This window comes from Hordeum vulgare, chromosome 1H (genome assembly GCF_904849725.1).
Source record: "Hordeum vulgare subsp. vulgare chromosome 1H, MorexV3_pseudomolecules_assembly, whole genome shotgun sequence".
Classification (NCBI taxonomy): domain Eukaryota; kingdom Viridiplantae; phylum Streptophyta; class Magnoliopsida; order Poales; family Poaceae; genus Hordeum; species Hordeum vulgare.
The window spans coordinates 404,151,157-404,157,830 of NC_058518.1; positions in this window are offsets into that span (position 1 = coordinate 404,151,157).

Consider the following 6,674-nt stretch of genomic DNA (forward strand, 5'->3'; position numbering starts at 1 on the left):
ATTAAGCTACAGTGACATGAGGATTGAGCTAATGCTTTTGCTACTCCATTTTGTTGGGATCAAGCTCAATTAAAATTCCTTTGCGATTCCAATTCAATTGAAAATGGGAATTATAAGTTTTGCAAACCGGTAGATAAAAATCATCATTGGATTAAAGATATTCCCTAAGTAGCTCTAAAAAATGCATCCAACATTTCATGGATTATTTTGGTACCGCAAACAAAATAAAACTTGGCCCAAAACGACTATTAAATGTCCTATTGCATTTTACCGTATTCAAATAAATTCTACCCCCCCCCCCTTAGATAAAAATACATTGAGAATTATGGAGCAAGTCCCATTTTCATATAAGAATATTTTAGGTACTAAAATTAAATAAAACAACAAAGAATAGATTAAAAATAAAATAAAAAAACTTCCCTCCCCTAGGCCTCGGCAGCGTGGCCACCATTCCTAAAGGCTGGCCTACCCCCATCGGTGGTATAAAACCCTGAGTCTAACCTAATCCCCCCACCACTTCCTCATTTCTCCCCCTCTCCACCCCGAGCCACCCTCCCCTCGCGGCGGCTACCATGCCTCGCCCCCGCACCAGCCATCCCCGGGCGACCCCCCAGCCCCTTCCGGCCACCGCTGGTACCCCCATCCTTGTCGACCGCCCCTCTACCTCGCCAGCCCAATCGAGCCTCGCCGCCCCACCCTTCCCGGCTACCCCGATGAGCCACGAGGCTCCACCCCCTTCCATCTCCCCCCCCCTCCGGCCGCACTCTGGCGACCACCCCGGACACTCTATGCCTCGTTGGCCGCCCCCACCCCCCTGTCGTAGCGCCGCCGCACTCCCCATGCACACCCCTCGCGCAGCTCCCCGTCTGCCTCGCCGCACTCGCCCTTGCTCCCGCGCACGCCGGATGTCGCCCCGTGCCACCACCGCCCCTCCCTGGCCTGGCCTCGGCCGACCCCCGTCCCGCTACGCTCGCAGTCCTGGAGCCCCTCGACCACCTCCCTATTGACATGGGGGATTAACCCCTGTTTTGTTTAGTTGATTTTGGGGTAGTTTCGCCACCCCCCCTAAATGACATGTGGGGCCCAGCCCCTTTAAACCATTTAAAAATAGTAAATAAATAAATAATTGAAATAAAAATTAATTGATTAATTACAAACATAATTACCTTGTAATTAAACTATTTAATTAATTATATCAATTATTAGATTAATTAACAATATGACAAGTGGGGCTCCTAATTTTAAATAATTAATTAAAATCAAATAAAACCTATTAAAACCCTCTCTCTATTACACATGGGCCCCACTAGTGAGTTTGACCAATCAAACCAACCTCTTCAATGCTGATGTCAGCATGACATCATGCTGTTGTCATATTTAAACTATTGAATTAAATTAAATCTGTTTATTTATATAATAATAATAAAACTTTAAAAAGAATATAAAATAATCCGAATTCGGATGAAAATATTTTGTACATGAAAGTTGATCACAAAAATGAGATGAACGTGGATACGTTGTCCGCTCGTCTATCACGTGTCCCTCGCATAAGAAACATGAAACTTTTTCATAATTTTCACCTCTCCCTTAGTAGCCACAGACCCGGGAAATATCATCAGATATTTTCCCAATCCGTCCATGATGTATAATACCGCGTTATCTCATGCCTAACACGGCATATTGCCATGTCATGCATCATGATGCATTTGTGTGCTTTATATTTATTGTTTCTTCCCTCCCTTCTCTCCGGTAGACGCTGGTGCCGGGTAAGACCACCCTCTTGATGACTAGCCCTTTTTCGCAGAGCAACAAGGCAAGCAACCCCCCTTGATCATTCCTATATCACCTATTCCTTCTCCCTCATGCTTGCATTAGATTTTGCTACTTTTGTAGATAGCTCCTATTCTGCTGCATAACCTGTTTTTGTTACACTTCTATATACTCTAGTGCAATATCAAATGCTTAGTATCGGTACCTCAATGATCCCCACTGACCCCCTTAGTCCGGTTGCCCCCGCTTTATCATCGAAGTCTCGATATATTGATTGACGAGCCAAGACCCATCACATCGCTCACACACCCCTTGTCCTACGATGCTACAGAGCTATTATTGAGTATCAAGGGTGACACCTCATTATGTACTCCTAATGTTAGCTCTATAGTGTAGTTAACCGGCGATGGTTTACGGAGGGTGATTCCTCCTTCACCACCTCTGATAACAACTCTGTAGTCCAACTCCTCAAGTGTGGACTCTCGAGGGTGATTCCTCCCTAGTCACCTTGACGGTCACATCATTCAGAATCATCGAGGGTGATACCTCGTGTCCCTCTGATTTACAACCACATAGTTACTTGACCTTACTACTGGGTACATGAAAGGTGAGTTGCGAGTGGATTCCCGCGTGGTTCTGACGAGGCGTGGCCGGGCATTCTTGGCCCTTGCGACACATCCTCAAGACGGGGCGACGGGACCACATATCGTGGATTGCTGGTCGTCACCATGGTGTTAATTAAAATGATAATAGGATTTGGGTATTTGATGTGAGTTGGTCGGAGACCTTTTCACACTAACCTTCATGTGGGAGAAGTTATGGGTACTCGACATCGTGGTATTAGCAGAAGCTCCTCAGACGTCAGCAATGGAGTGGCGTGCGCCTGAGTGGTCCGGTAAGCATCGTTGTTGTATAAGAGGTGCCAGGATTGACCTCGATCGTCCTTGCATCGTAATGGAGTGCAAAGGATGATGGGCCCATGACCCCTACACGTTTAGGATTTAGAACGGCGGGTTGTCCTCTGTGTTGATCCTAGGTAGGGTTGCGATGTTTTCATGTTCCGAGGTTGGGTATGACCATGGAAACTGTGTCCGACCAGAGTTTATCAAGCGTGACAGGTAAGTCGGTGCACCCTTGCACGGATGAAAAGGAACTATTCAAATAGTCGTATCCACGGTTACACAACGACTTGGAATTATATCCTGATTCTAATACACCTACAACTTTTACTTAACTGGAATGTTTGCTCCAAGATTCCTTTCTCACATGGAGTCGAGGAACAATCTCTGGGTGTGACTTAATTAAATTTGCTGCAACGATATGACTGTATATTTGTGTTATTGCTCTACTCTCTTCTAATGTTGCAAGACAAATGAGGATGTTAGTCTTCGACACGACTAGCCCCTTCTCTTTATTCTCGCATTGCTGCAGTCAGTCCATATATAACCCCATTCCTTTGATACTAATGCATACTTAGCATAGTTCTGATGTCAGTCATGCGAGAACTTTTCTCCCCTTTTCCCCTTTATACGATTACCACGACTAGATGATGGAGCCCAGGAGAAGGCGTAGCCCACCGACGACGTCTACTAACCTGACGATGCCTACTACTACGTACAGGCTGCTAACAACCAGGAGTAGTTCAAGAGGCTCCAAGGCAGGTGGCCTTGCCTCGTTCGATCTATGTATCTTTTGTGCTAGCCTTCTCTAAGGCATTACCTTGTTTTATTTCTGTACTGAAATATTGTTGCTTCCACTGACTGATGTGTTTCTCGAGATTTTGTATTTGAGCCCTCAAGATCCCTGGCTTGTAATATGAAGCTTGTATGCTTTTATTTGTGTCTAGAGTTGTGATATCTTCCCGTGAGTCCTTGATCTTGGTCGTACACATTTGCATGTATGATTAGAATACAATCAAATCGATGGTTGATAACCCACAAGTATAGGGGATCGCAATAGTTATCGAGGGTAGAGTATTCAACCCAAATTTGTTGATTCGACACAAGGGGAAGTCAAAGAATATTCTCGAGTATTAGCAATTGAGTGGTCAATTCAACCACACCTGAAAGATTTAGTATCTGCAGCAAAGTTGCAGTAGCAAAGTAGCATGATAGTAATGGTAGCAGCGGTAACAGTAGCAGCAGTGACAGCAATAGCGGTAAAGTAACGTAGCAAGGACCAGTAGGAAAAGACTCGTAGGCATTGGATCGGTGATGGATAATTATGTCGGATGACATTCATCATGTAACAGTTATAACATGGGGAGATATGTAACTAGCTCCAGTTCGTCGATGTAATGTAGGCATGTATTCCGTATATAGTCATACGTGCTTATGGAAAAGAACTTGCATGACATCTATTGTCCATCCCTCCCGTGGCAGCGGGGTCCTAATGGAAACTAAGGGATATTAAGTCTCCTTTTAATAGAGAACCGGAACAAAGCATTAGCACTTAGTGAATACATGAACTCCTCATACTATGGTCATCTCCGGGAGCGGTTCCGGCTATTGTCACTCCGGGGTTGCCGGGTCATAACACATAGTAGGTGACTACAACTTGCAAGATAGGATCAAGAACACACATATATTGATGAAAACATAATAGGTTCTGATCTGAAATCATGGCACTCGGGCCCTAGTGACAAGCATTAAGCATAGCAAAGTAGTAGCAACATCAATCTTAGAACATAGTGGATACTAGGGATCAAACCCCATCAAAACTAACTCGATTACATGATAGATCTCATCCAACCCATCACCCTCCAGCAAGCCTATGATGAGATTACTCACAAACGGTGAAGAGCATCATGGAATTGGCGATGAAGGATGGTTGGTGATGATGACAGCGACGATTTCCCCTCTTCGGAGCCCAGAACGGACTCCAGATCTGGCCTCCAGAGGAAGAACAGGTGGTGGCGGCAGCTCTGTGTCGTGAAACGCGATGAACTCTTCTCTCTTAATTTTTCTAGGTGAGAGAGACTATATAGAGATGGAGTTGGAGGCGGCGGAGCTACGAGGGCCTCACAAGCTTGCCAGGCGCGGCCAGGGGGGCCCGCGCCTCCTGGGCTTTTGGGCTCCTGGCTCCGTCCCTCCAGGTAATTCTTGCACCAGTATTTTTTATATATTCCACAAAAAATCCTCGTAAATTTACAAGTCATTCCGAGAACTTTTATTTCTGTGCAAAAACAACACCATGACAATTCTGCTGAAAACAGCGTCACTCCGGGTTAGTTCCATTCAAATCATGCAAATTAGAGTCCAAAACAAGGGCAAAAGAGTTTGGAAAAGTAGATACGATGGAGACGTATCAACTCCCCCAAGCTTAAAGCCTTGCTTGTTGATGACCCACAAGTATAGGGGATCTATCGTAGTCCTTTCGATAAGTAAGAGTGTCGAACCCAACGAGTAGCAGAAGGATCTAACAAGTGGTTTGCACCAAGGTAATCTCTGCAAGCACTGAAATTACCGGTAACAAGTAGTTGTGTGACAAGATGATTCGTAGCAAGTAGTTAGTAGCAAAAGTAACAACGATGCAGCAAAGTGGCCCAATCCCTTTTGTAGCAAGGGACAAGCCTGGACAAACTCTTATAGGAGGTAAAACGCTCCTGAGGACACATGGGAATTTATGTCAAACTAGTTTTCCTCATGTTCATATGATTCGCGTTCGGTACTTTAATAGTTTGATATGTGGGTGGACCGGCTCTTGGTTACTGCCTTTACTTGGACAAGCATCCCACTTATGATTAACCCCTCTCGCAAGCATCCGCAACTACGAAAGAAGAATTCAGACAAAGTCTAACTCATACGTCTGCGTCGTATCTATTTTTCCGAACTCTTTTGCCCTTGTTTTGGACTCTAATTTGCATGATTTGAATGGAACTAACCCGGATAAATGCTATTTTCAGCAGAATTGCCAATGTGTTGTTTTTGTGCAGAAATATAAGTTCTCGGAATGACCTGAAAATTTACAGAGAATTTTTCTCGAATTAATGAAAAATACCTGCGCAAAGATCCACCGGAGGAGGTGTGCCAGTGGGCCACAAGCCCACAGCCCGCCGCCACCCCCCTTGCCGCGCCATGAGGGCTTGTGGGGCCCACGTGTCACCACCGCCTCCAAACTCAGCTCTATATCTTCCTCTCGCCCAGAAAAAAATCAGAGAAAATGATTCATCGCGTTTTACGATACGGAGGCGCCGCCACCCACTGTTCTTCATCTGGAGGGCAGATCTGGAGTCCGTTTTGGGCTCCGGAGAGGGGAAATCGTCGTCATCGTCATCATCAACCTTCCTCCATCGCCAATTCCATGATGCTCTTCACCGTTCGTGAGTAATCTCATCGTAGTCTTGCTAGACGGTGATGAGTTGGATGAGATCTATCATGTAATCGAGTTAGTTTTTACGGGGATTGATCCCTAGTATCCACTATGTTCTGAGATTGATGTTGCTACTACTTTGCCATGCTCAATGCTTGTCACTAGAGCCCAAGTGCCATGATTTCAGATCTGAACCTATTATGTTGTCGCCAATATATGTGTGTTTTAGATCCTATCTTGCAAGTTGTAGTCACCTTCTATGTGTTATAACCCGGCAACCCTGGAGTGACAACAGCCGGAACCACTCCCGGAGATGACCATAGTATGAGGAGTTCATGTATTCACCCAGTGTTAATGCGTTGGTCCGGTTCATTATTAAAAGGAGAACCTTAATATTCCGTTAGGACCCCGCTGCCACGGGAGGGATGGACAATAGATGTCATGCAAGTTCTTTTCCCTAAGCATGTATGACTACATACGGAATACATGCCTAGATTAGATTGACGAACTGGAGCTAGTTACTTATCACTCTGTGTTATAGTTGTTACATGATGAATCACATCCGGCATAATCATCCATCACCGATCCACTGC